The sequence below is a fragment of the Zalophus californianus genome, chromosome 1 (assembly GCF_009762305.2).
Source record: "Zalophus californianus isolate mZalCal1 chromosome 1, mZalCal1.pri.v2, whole genome shotgun sequence".
NCBI classification, from domain to species: domain Eukaryota; kingdom Metazoa; phylum Chordata; class Mammalia; order Carnivora; family Otariidae; genus Zalophus; species Zalophus californianus.
Genome location: NC_045595.1, coordinates 120,238,809 through 120,252,448, shown reverse-complemented (window position 1 = coordinate 120,252,448; position 13,640 = coordinate 120,238,809). Strand labels below are relative to the sequence as shown.

The 13,640-nt window shown below is 36.1% G+C and overlaps 1 protein-coding gene across 8 annotated transcripts in view; it reads left to right on the top strand.

Moving 5' to 3' along the window:
- Positions 1–13,640, top strand: part of WDR49 (WD repeat domain 49) — a 147,624-nt gene that overhangs the window by 14,631 nt on the left and 119,353 nt on the right. The window lies entirely within an intron of this gene.

Genomic DNA, 13,640 nt, shown 5'->3' with positions numbered 1-13,640 from the left:
AGGACTTCATTAACAAAGCAAGCATGTTAAGTTGATAGCACACAGGCGCTCTGCCCTGGTAACTTGGAATTAACGTGCAATCAGCAAATAATCAACAGCTCCTACAATAAAATCAATGCAGAGAAAAGGTGGAAGAAAAAAAGGAAAAGATAAGAATAATCTATTTTTTTTTCTAATTATCTTTTCTGTTCTAAAGCCATCTCAATGGAGGCTTATGAGAAAGTAAACAGGTAAAGCTTAATCTATAACTATTATATAGTACCTTGTGCATTCAGCAGCCTCAGTCAATTCATGGCCTGCTAAACAAAGGCAGCAGGTCAGAGCATGTCTCATCCCAACTCTTTTAGTGGAATCAAAAACCCACTTTTGATGGCAGCAGAAATCAGCAAAGCTCCGTGGGTCCCCCTCTCCCCTCTCCTAGCATTAAGGTGATGGCACGAAGCAAATCCAATACCACTGCTGCTGGCACAATTGGAAATGAAGAGATTCTTTGGAGGTTTTGTCTGACTTGCTAGCATTCATGGTTGAGGTTAGCAAGCAATGTCATCACCAAAACACAGATGAGGGAAGTTATGTGTCAACACACATGAAAAATTGCTCTTCTTGAACACTGTTGACTTTGTGCTGAATTTTGTGACAAGTTCTAACAGCTTCATGCCCTTTCCAATTTCTCTGTGTGTTTTTTGGAGCAGGTGCTTATAAAAATTGATCTGGATCAGAGAGGGTGATGAAGAGTGCTTTAGGTGAACAAATATTTTAACCTTGAGCTTTGGCTGGGACTGGAGCAGAGAAAGCAACCAAAAACTTGTTATAAAGGTGAGGGAAAGACAGCAGAATATGTGTTGCTATTCATTTGTAGTGTATCAGCTTCACCAGACCTGTAGAAGGGCACGGCCTACTTTTTCAAATTTCTTGAGAATTAAAAAAAGAAACATGAAGAAAACAGACAACTAAAGAACTGTAATTTGTGCCATTTGACAGCACATTTGTCATTTGTTACCAAGTATAGCACACTCAATGATGACACAAGACCCCACCAGCTCCATTGCTAGCAATAAGAAGCCTCTGGATTGTCCCTGGGTGATTTCCAACTTTTCCCCAAGGCTCTGACTTCACACCTCCACAAGTCCCTCAGGGTCTTTTCCTCCCTCATCATGTCTTCCCACCGTTTCATGGATATGACCTTTATTAAATCTTGACTTTCTGGACACCAACATTCTCTCCTGAGGACTACCAAGGACACCCTTTTCCTCTACTCCTTCACCTCCTATGTGTGCACACCTTTCCTAATTCTCTCAACACTTCTGAGACCAGACCTGCATAGTCCAATATGGTGGTGACCATGAGCCGTAGGTGGTTATTTATTTATTTAATTTTTAAAAAAAATATTTAATTTATTTATTAGAGAGAGAGCAGAGGGAGGAAAAGAGGAGGAAAGAATCTCAAGTAGATTCTGCACTGAGTGTGGAAGCTAACGCAGGACTCAATCTCACGACCCTGAGATCATGACATGAGCCGAAATCAAGTTGGATGCTTCACCAAATGAGACATTTGGTGAAGGCATCCCATCACTTGTGGTTATTTAAATTAAAGTGAAATAAAATAAGAATTTAATGAAAGGAAAAATTCAGGTGCTCACAGGCATCAGCCACATTTAAAGTACTCAGTAGCCACATGTGGTTAGTAGTTATCATATTGGATCGTTAAGATTATAGAACGTTTTCATCACTGCAGAAAGTCCTATTGGACAATGCTGTTTTGTTTGGACCTTTTTCATGGTATCCTACTAACTTGTTCCATTTCGTCATTTCTGACCACATTTATATGGTCTAGGGGTCACTCTGCACACATGCCAGACCTTAGAGACCAAATTGATTCTTGGCCCTAGAGATACTGGAAAATATTTTCCTTCACTTTCGTTTGAAACTTATTTTTCTACATTCTTCCCTAGTACTGTAAAGAATATGTAACATCTATTCCTTTCCAAGGGAATTCTTACCTCCTCATCCAATCTAGTCCCACCTCCCTACAGGTGTTTAGTCTGGATTTATGGTTCCAACCAATCAGTCACAAGATTATCCAGCACTGGAACTTTACCCAAATTATTTAAGTCATGATGGTCACATTTTAGTTATTTGAATGATTTAACAGTATTTCTGTTTTAGGACTTACCGAGTGCTGGGCTCAGCATGGAATATTCCTGCCCCCTCCCCCACAATTTTCCAGCAAACTCCTACTTCATATTTCAATACCATTCTCTCAAGAAAGTCTTCTCTCACCACCCAGGCTAAATTAGCACCTTACCAGGTTTCTGTTCACTCTTATTGTAGCTTCTTGCATATTCTTTTTGTTGCTCTCATTGCAGATGTCCTGACTAAATACAAGACTGTTATTTGTTCAAAGCCAAGTAGAAGGGTCAGGCAGGCAGAGAGAAGTCAGTTGAGATCCATAGATCCTGGAGGGTGGAGACCATAGGTGCAGCTGAACTGTCTGGAGGAGAGAGCAGAGTGTCTAAGACCGAGCTGAGGGAAATTTTTCAAGGTGGTAGAGAAACAACTGGAGTGGATACAATAAATAAAGAAGCAGGGTTATTTCTTAGAAACAGAAGGGAGAGAAAAAGAGATTATAGCCAGTGAAATACAGTTTCACTCACCTTTATGATTCCTATTTAAAGTCCCTTTGTTATTAAAGCAAAGTTAGAAGGAATTGTAAAAAGTCAAGTCACACATCAAAGTCCCCTTTACCATTGTTCTGGTAACTGCTTTCATGTTGCACTGCTCTGGCCCAGGTAATTGCTCTCATGTTGCATCTTTCCAGTGTATTTTTTATTCATTTCTACCCTTAAATGCACATATACATATCACATCAAGTTCTATTCTACGTAGACTGTGTTTACATACTTTATCATATTTTATATATTCAAGGAAGAATGCCACACAAGTGGCCACTGATCGTGTGAAAAGATACTCAAACTTATTAGGAATTTGATTTGAAACTCTAATTAAAAAAAAAGAAGACCTCCTCTTTCATTCATCAGCTTGGCAAAGATTAAAAAGTTTACTAATCTATATTGTTGGCAAAGAATCCGGGGTATGGTACTATTACTGAGACTGTGACTTGTCAAAGCTTTTTTTGGTAGGCCATTTTCCAGAACGTATCAAGTGTAAAATGTATCAAATGTGTCCTTTTTGAAGGAGCAATTCCAATTTGATATGCTATCCTAAATAATGACATGTCCAGAAAAAAATATATGTATAAGAATGTTCATTGTAAAATTGTCAGTAATATGGACTATTTAAAACAGCCCAAATATTTGTCAATAAATGAATGGATAAATTATGGTATGTGCCTACTACTCAGTTATTAAAAAGAATAAGGCAGGCATATAAAATTGTCAAGACTTACTGTTCAGTGAAAAAAAAAGGAAATTGCAGAACAGTGTATAATCATATTCTAAAATGAAAAATGTGTGTATTTGTGTGTATCGAGGTCTCAATTATGGAAAAATAGAACTGTGCTTGTAGCTGGATAAGGCAGAACAAATGGCTTTGTGGGCACCTTATCTATACCATAATTCAGTGCAAAGATAAATGTCATTAAAATGTCAGTATATCTTAATAACGTACAAATTCTGTGGTCCTGCTCTAAATGTGTATTTAACAATGCTGAATTTAAAAGCAATGCTTTTTATAAATACTTGGATCGTCTACTAAGTAGTGCTTCTCCATCAACTTCCTTTCACTGAGTTTTAGTGTTAAGAGAGAGACTATAGAGACCTAATTTATTGCCTTCATTTTACAGGCAAAGATACAAAAATCTAAATGAAGGGATTTGTCCAGTTCCATTTGAGTTTTTGGGCAGGGCCAGAACATTGCTCAGAGTGGTCTGATATCCATTTTTGTCCCTTTTCTCATCATGAGCATCCCTAAACTTTACTTAGAATTCTTTCTCATTTTCCCACATTTTATACAGTATTATTCTATAACTTGGCCATTGTTCATTACTCTGGCCTCCTTCTCAAACTTGAAGTTATTAGTAAAACAGATGAGCATCTCTTCTGCAACATGGAAGAGCATACTAAAAATATATTCGTTCATTTCCTCATTGTAGCAACAGACACTTAGTGATGTCTATCCTGTGGGAGTTGAAAACCACTTAGACTCGGACCTTCCCTCACAAAAGGGTACGCCAACAAGTGAACTCGCAGTTACTCTGTTAACTGCCCAGTGCTCTGAGGAAAAGATCGGTGTTGGGAGAACACATTCCTTGATTTGGGGAGGGGCCTCCTGGAAGGCTTCCTGGACAAAGTAACATCCAAGCTGCCATCTGAGGGAAGGGCATCACTCTGGCAGGTAAATGTGGGTGGGGAGATAGTTTTCTTTTTTTTTTTTTAAGACTTTATTTATTTGAGAGAGAGAGGGAGAGAGAGAGAGAGAATGAGCAGGGGGAGGGGCAGAGGGAGAGGGAGAAGCAGACTCCCCGCTGAGCAGGGATCCTGACATGGGGCTCCATCTGAGGACCCTGGGATCATGACCTGAGCTAAAGGTAGATGCTCAACCACCTGAGCCACCCAAGTGCCCCAAGGGAGATCAGTTTTCTAGAAAGAGGATATGAAGAGCAAAGTTTGGTTGGGCAGAAGTAGGATGGTGCTTTCAGGCATCCATTTGCCTGTGTCTTTGTTAGTCATGAAATTTTAACTCCATTCAGACTGGTGAGCTCTTGAATCATTGCTATTATACTGTAAATGAAATTAATACTGACTAAAATTCATTGAAGCAAGAAAAAAAAAAAAGCTATATGAACCCTGGCTGGCAGACTAGTGTCTCCTATTCTGTTGTTCAGTCTCTCATGAAAGTTCACTGGTAGGTCAACATTGCAGGGGATGATTTAAACTGATGCATCTGTTTTAAAATAACATATCTAATCTTCTGCTCCAGAAGATGTTCACAGGGTTTGACAGCAAATGCTAATACATATTCATAACCAATAGGCTTCAGAACCAAGGGAAATTGAGGCAAGTGTAACAGAACGAAGCATGAGAAAGCAGCATGTTAATTTTAAATTTAATTATAGAGATAGGGGGAAAGGATGCATTTTGACAGTGTATACTCATTCAGCTGTCATGGAACATTACCCAAAAATCATGCCAAATATTTGACAGAAGAAATATTATTTTGGGTGAAATGCTTGATAAAACTAGCAGGTCCTGGGGAAAACAAGATTCTGAAATTCTATTAGAAACTATTTTTCATGCACAGAAAAAAAGCATTGCAGAATTCTAATGATATGAAAGAAAAAAAATAAAAAGCTTTCAAACTAAAGAAAGATTTCTGGTCCAAGAAAGATTTCTGTTTATGGAATGTTTTTGACATGGGTATATGCTAAATTCAGTTTGAAATTAGGGAAGAGAATAATTAGTGTGATTCTAGTGTTCCTGTTACTTTTGGTAACCCAAAACCACGTGTCATTCACTGTGACCGGCGCACTAAGGCTTTCTATTGAAGTGTATTTGAAGAGCACAGACCTTGATGCTGAGTGCTTAAAATAGTGTTCGGCATGGAGCTGTCACTTAATATTTGTTGAGTGAATGAATATATAAACCTACCCCATTCCACCTTGTGTGGTGTATAAGCTCAATATATACTTATTAATGAATAGATCAATGGAAGGATGGATTAATGGATTCATGGATGAGTGAAAGTATCCCTCCGAGTGGCTTACAACTCACAATTTGTCATTAATTTTCAGGATCTGGAAGCACATCTTCACCAGTGAATGAGGGCAGTGAACTCTGGGTCAGTCACATGTTAACCCGCTGCTTGCTTTGGCATGGAAGAAAATCCCTAGATTTCTGAGTAAATTGGATTGTTGTCTCTCCATAGTTTTTAACTGGGACTTGTAGTCTTATCTTCGGCAAGTCCTTATTTACAGAGTAGGGAAAAAAGGAGAAAAACTTTCTTTCCTCATTCCCTTAATGTTAGGAAAAAATTAAGGAAAAAACAAACATAAACAGCATTCCTAAAAGTTGGCAGAATTAAAAAAAAATTAAGTGTCCGCTTTGAGAATGTATTGCTTTGTTTTGCCAGCAAGTATGTAAATGTTTAGGCTTACTAGAACTATTTTTTAGTAAGCAATTGGTGAGTCTTAAGAGGAGTGAGCTCAGTGAGGGTTTTGGGTATAGGCAATCTCAGACTTTGTTGATGGAAATGTCAATTTGTTCAACCTTTTGGAGGAAGATTGGTAAGATATATCAAAAACTTTAAGAATGGTTAAATTCTGACTCAGCAATTCTGTTTCTAGGGAATTTCCCTCAGGAAATAATTTGACAAGGGAGCAAAGATGTATGTATTGGGATGTTTGTTGCAGACAGGGCTGTTTATATAAAACAGCAAAGCATTGGGAACAACTGAAATTTTTAATAATGGGGGCCATAAATTATATGTCTTCTCCACAGAATATTGTGCAGCCATTAAAAATGATGGTAAAGGCCAGTATATATTGTACAAGGCACACCTTCACAGTTTGATGTAAAGTGGAAAATGCAGCATACAAAGATATGTATATCATGACACCATTTGAAAAATAATACACCAGTATTTCTCTTTCTGCCCAGAAAAACAAAATCTGACATGTTGATGGCATTATGGAGGATTTTAAATTTTGGCTTATTTATATTTTGTATTTTCTATAATAAATTTCTATGAATTCTGTGCAAAAAACTACATAATTTTAAAAATGTGTTGGCACACTTTACACATTGCTAATTGAAAGTACGTGATCTCAATTTTAAAAAAGGCTGTCAACTTTCTTACAAAGGGTATATTTTTGGAGGTTTGCACTTAGGTTTAGTGCTTAGTTTTCACAGAAGGTACAGTGAAATCCAAATCTTACAAATCTCAAAGGCTGAAGGGAGTTGTACAGGGTCCATGCTTTAAAAAAAAAAAGATAGCTCATGAGAACTGACTATATCTGCAGAAAATGCTTTCTAGGCGAAAGGAAAGGATTTTTAGAATATTCTTTGAAAGGCTTTCAGGAAGACAGGAAGATTTTCTGAATGTCTAAAGTTATGCCCACTGAAATAATCAACCAGACTTTCCGAGTGTATTAGCTTTTTTGTAGGAACACTTGGAAGCAATACTGGGTTATTTGTATTGCTCAATAGTTAAATAGATATAGTAAAATAAATGTAGAAGCATTATCTTAGAAGGGCTGAATGAGAATATGTTTTCTATTAGATAAAACACTGTTCACTTTTATTATAAATTCTAAGAGATGCTGGGGTACAAATTTTTACCTCCAAAAGACCAGAGAATCTTGACTAATAGAAATGAAGGGTATACTTTCAAACACTGTTAGGAGTTTTTGTTTGGAAAGTCTACATTCAAATTGGAACAAATTGTCTATGGGAAGAAGGTTATATTGAAGCCATACTTCTTATTAAAGTCACATTGTTTTCAATTGAAGGGACCAAGAATTAATTATTTTATGCTTATGTTTTATAGTGAAATCAAATTTCCTAAATTCTTAATATTTCCCTAGCTATACTAAATATATGCTTGTGAATCTAGCTTGCTGTGGATGTGACTTCAACAATAATAAAGTTAGAATAAAATTGTTTAATGTAAAGATGGCCTTATATGCAGATTATCTTATTGGACCCTAATATAAATCCTGAGGATTTTTATTACTGACTTAGGGTCACACAAATATTATGTAGTGAATTCAGGCATAATACCCAGTTGTTAACTAAGTTGGTATTAATTTAGATATATATGTTTACATATATATATATATATGTATTTTTTTCCAAAGATGGCTCAAAGATGAGTTATTTTGCCACTCAGTACTGAATCTAATACAGATTGAGAGTTTATCTCAACTAAATCATGGTATATGCAAGCTCATTTTTAGACTGAGGGACTGTTTTATCTTTCTTCCTGCGGCATTACCCTCTGCCAAGAAGTTCAGGCTAGAAACCTCTGGCTCACCTACAATTCATAAAGTAGCAGAAGTGGCTCACAATGACAAAATGTTGGTCTTGTCTGTATGAAAGAGTCTTGGTCTCTGGAAACACGTAGGTAAACTTTACTTTTGCTGAGCTCACTTAGAACCATTTTATATCTGAGGAAGAGCTGCTGAAACTGTGCGTACAGTTGCTAGTTCATCTGAAGCTCAAAACCAGCATCTGCTGCCATGAAGGCAGTGGTCAAAGAAACTGAGAGCTTCATGTAATCCTGCCAGTAGGGTCTCCTTCACATATTCTTTGGACCCACTGAGAAGTCTCTTATAAGCGTCTAGTTAGCAACTAGCCACCCCTGATAGATAGGATCAATTTACTAAAATTAGTAATTATGTACACTTCCAAATCCTTACATACACACACACACACACACACACTCATATCAACAAATGAATTTAGCTAAATCCTTAGAGAAGAATCATTGCTAACATGATGACTTTGTATAGAGAGTCCTTCTATTCTTTAAACTAGTTAGCAGGGAATTAACATTTATTGCGTATAAATGTGTTATACTCACCTTAAATTATCCCGTGTGGTTCACATAAATTATCAGCTAATCCTGATAACAGCCCTAACGGGTAGTTATCATTATCCCTATTTAGAGGCATAATAACTGAGGCTGAGGCTTAGAACTCCAACTGCACAACCACACAGTCCTCCTGCCACAGTGTGTGATGTTTATAATATAATGGGATGACTCAATTAATTCTCATCTCAGAACATAAGTGGGAGCCACTGATAAAATGAGCATTAACTGTGTGGTAAAAGTTAATGCATTTGTGCTTTTAAGTTTGTGTAAAAGATCACATACTTTTATTGTACATTGAACTAATTTATTAAAGCTGGCATAGAATAGAATTAATAAACACAAAACACATATTGATCAAGGCATAATGATTCTTGAAGCACATTAGAAATTTTTAGTAATAACAAATTCCTAAATTTTAACCAAAGGAATGGCAAAAATTTGTTTTATTTTCAAACTTAAATCAGTGAACATTCAATAATAGAACTGTCCGGTATATTATATAGTTGCTCTTTTCTGTCAAACTTCATAAATTGGGAGTATTCCTCAAATCTTCTGGTGCATATTGGCATTATCAATATGCAGAAAATTATAAAGTTGATTGTGTATATTACTTTGGAGAAGAAAGTTTGTTGTCTTTGTTTATGGTCCATTTGCGATTCCATATTCTAGGATATAAAAAGACTTATTTTGGTATTATCAGACAAAATGGTTTCCTCTTCTTAGAAAAAAAAAATCACTAACTCATAAGAAAATGAGATTCAGCTTTAAAATGTTTTAAACATAATATAAGATAATAACATAAATATAAGAGGCTGATTGATGTCATTATGTAACAGTTTTAAAATAAAAGATCAACATTGACATAGCGTTCAGAAACAGTTTGTAGTTTGGCTCAAATGGAGTGTTTTTAGAATCAGGTTTCTTTCTCCACACTTAAAATCTGGGTCACTGAAAAATTTCCATCTCTCTAAACTTTTTGGACTAAAAATAATTTAACAAAGAAAAGAATGATGGACTTCTGAGTAGTTCAAAGGGCTGGATACCAATTATTTATCAGAAAGGTAATTTAATTAATCAAAAGCCTAGACCAAACTCTATTAAATGCTTGATTACTTAGTTTTTGCACACATAATACCTCAGCTCATCTTTTCTTTTTTCAATTAAGACTTTATATTTTTAGAGTAGTTTTAGACTCACAACAGAATTAAGGGGAAGATACAGAGATTACCTATATTTCCCCTACCCTGAAACATGCACAACCTCCCCCTTTATCCACATCCCCCACTAGAGGGGTACGTTTGTTACTGCTGATGAACCTACATTGACACATCATAATCACCCAAAGGCCACACTTTACATTAGGACTCACTCTTAGTCTTGTACATTCTGTGGGGTTGGGACAAATGCATAATGACATATATCCACCACTATGGTATCATACAGAGTAGTTTCACTGCCCTGAAAATCCTGTATGCTCTGCCTATTCATCCTCCCCCACTCTAACCCCTGGCAACCACTGAACCTTTTACTATTTCTATGGTTTTGCCTTTTCTAGAATTTCATGTAGTTGGAATCATACCATGCAACCTTTTCAGACTGGCCTTTTTCACTTAGTAGTATGCATTTAATGCTCCTCCAGGTCTTTTCATTGCTTGAAAGCTCATTTCTTTTTAGCACTGAATAATATTCTATTCTCTGGATATACTACAGTTTATCCATCACTTATTGGAGGACATCAACTTGGGTGCTTCCAAGTATTGGCAATTATGAATAAAGCTGCTCTAAACATCCGTGTGCAGGTTTTTGTGTGAAAATCTGAGTCTTCAGTTCACTTGGGTTAATCTGAAGGAGCATGATTGTTGTATCATATAATAAGAATATGTTCAGTTTTCTAAGAAACCAAAACTGTCTTCCAAAGAGGCTATATGATGTTACATTCCCATCAGCAATGCCTGAGAGTTCCTGTTCTGGATCCTTGTCAGCATTTGGTCTTGTCAGTGTTCCAGATTTCTGGCCATTCTAATAGGGTGTGTAATGACAGCTGTCATTTCCCTGATGGCATATGATGTGGAGCTTCTTTTCATATGCCTTTTGCATATCTGTATATCTTTTGTGAGGTATGAATTAAGGCCATTGGTCCATTTTTAAATTGGATTGTTTGTTTTCTTATGATTAGATTTTAAGAATTTTAAAAATATGTTCTGGATGAGTTCTTTATCAGATATATCTTTTGAAAATATTTTCTCCCAATCTATGGTTTTTCTTCTCATTCTTTGACATTATATTTCATAGAGCAGGAGTTTTTAATTTTAGTGAAGTCCAGATTATGAATTCTTTCTCTCAGGGATTGTGTCTTTTGGTATTGCATCTAAAGAGTCATCACCAAACTGAAGGTCATCTAGGTTTGCCTCTATGTAATCTTCTAGGAGTTTTATAGTTTTGTGTTTTACTTTTAAGTCTGCGATCCATTTTGAGTTAATTTTTGTGAAGGGTATAAGGTTTGTGTCTAGATTCATTTGTTATGATGTGGATGTCCAGGTATTCCAGCACCACTTGTCAAAAATACTATTTTTTCTCTATTGTATTGCCTTGGACCTTTGTCAAAGTTCTTTTGACTAGATTTATGTGGGTCTGTTTCTGGGCTCTCTGTTCCATTGATCTCTTTGTCTATTTTTATGACAATCCCACACCGTTTTGGTACTTATTGTAGTTTTATAGTATGTCTGGAAGTCATGTAGAGTTGGTTCTCCAACTTTGTTCTTGCCCTTCAATATTGTGTTAGTTCATCTCGGTCTTTGGCTTCTCCACATAAAGTTTAGAGTCAGTTTGTTGATATTTGCAAAATAACTTGGTGGGATTTTGATTGGAATTTTAAGGAATCTATAGATTATCTTGGGAAGAACTGAGATCTTGACAGTATTGAGTCTTCCTATCTATAAGCATGAGATGTTTTCATTTATTTAGTTCTCCTTGATTTCATTGATTGGAGTTTTGTAGTTTACCTTATATAGATCTTTTACGTATTTTGTTAGATTTATATGCATTTCATTTTTCTGGATACTGAAATAAATGATATTGTGATTTTAATTTCAAATTCCACTTATTGGTTGCTGGTATATAGCAAAGCAATTGACCTTTGCATATTAACCTTGTATCCTGCAGTTTTAATAGTTACAGGAGTTTATTTATTGATTCTTTCAGGTTTTCTACATAGATGATCATGCCACCTGTAACAAAGAGAGTTTTATTTCTTCTTTTCCGATATTTATATCTTTTATTTCCTTATCTTGCTGCATTAGCTAGAACTTTCATTATGATGTTAAAAAGCAACTGTGAGAGGAGCATCCTTGCCTTGTACCAGATCTTAGTAGGAAAGCCTCCAGTTTCTCACCATTGAGTATGATGTTAGATGTACATTTTTTGGGTAGATATTCTTTATCAAGTTGAGGAAGTTCTCCTCTATTAGTTTACTGAGAGTTTCAAAATTTATGAATGGGCATTGAATTTTGTCAAATGCTTTTTCTACATCTATTGATACATCAGTTAATTTTAAAAACAATTTTCTTGTGGCTGGTATTGCTATATCCACTTTACAGATGGAGAAATTAAGGCTCAGCAGTGAAGTAACTTGCCAGTAGCTCTCACAATTACTGGTGGTATCAGGGTTAAACCTACAATTATCTGACTTGCTCTACAATATGCTTTCTCCCAGTGCTTACTATCAATCCTGACTCATTGGCTCCAAGGTAGTAGGAGAAGTAGATTCTCTCATCATGAATATCACCAAACTAACAGCTTATTAAGTAGTAAAATATAAACTTATTTGAAATATTATTTCAAATAATAATTAAAAAATTTTTTAAAGATTTTATTTATTTGTCAGAGAAAGAGAGAGAGAGCGCACACAAGCAGGGGGAGCGGCAGGCAGAGGGAGAAGCAGACTCCCCGCTGAGCATGGAGCCCAATGTGGGACTTGATCCCAGGACCCTGGGATCATGACCTGAGCTGAAGGCAGACACTTAGCCATCCAGGCATCCCTGAAATAATAATATTAACAATATTCTCATGCACAGATTTTGTATTTGTGAGTTTGCCTACTTCCTAAAACTTATTTGTAACCCCAAAATTAATACTGGAGGTGTTTTCATGGTCATTTGCAGACATGCACAGAGTGGCAAAAGATTTCAGCCTCCCATGTACATATTCCAGGCTGAGGGCAGACAACATGACACTCTGCCTTTTTATTCTAGCTCTCATACTGCAAACAAGTATCCTATTTGTGGTCGACTTAGTGCCAAGTTCTTTTTGCATTTTGTGTTTTTGTTGGTGATTTCGCTGTTTAAAAATGGCCCCCAAGTGTGGTGGTAAAGTTCTGTTTAGTGTTCCTAAGTGCAAGAAGGCTATCATGTGCCTTATGGAGAAAATACATATGTTAGATAAGCTTTATTCAGTTGGTCATGAATTCAATATTAGTGAATTGACTATATATATATTAAATTAAGTGTCTTTCAATGGAAACACACAAAATAAATTATGAATTGTTCAAGTGATGAAAATACTGTGACCAGGGGCTCATAGAAACATAACTCTGTATTTCCTCTCAGAACTATGGTTCAGTATCTGCTAATTTAGTATTTGCAAACACTTTATAGAGCATAAATACTACTAATAACAAAATCAACCATTTATGATTTCACTGTCATGGTGTATTTGTAATGATGTATTTATGGAAGTGAATTTCTTGCTTTTGGATTAAGGTTTCAGTGTGGTATAATTTTATTGGCTGTGTTCAACTCTGTTTATCCGTCTTCTGTAAACCACTATGCTAGTTTCCTACTGATGCTATAACAAATTACCACAAGCTTAGTAGCTTCAAACACACAGATTTATTATCTTAATTTGGAGGTCACAAGTCCAAAATGGGTTTTACAGGGCTAAAATCAGGGTGTTGTCAGGATTGCCTTCCATCTGGAGGCTCTAGTGGAGACTCTGTTTCCTTGCCTTTTCCTGCTTCCGGAGGTGCTTGCATTCCTTGGAATATAGCCCCACATTTTACTCTGACTGCTGCTTCTATCATCATATCAAATCTCT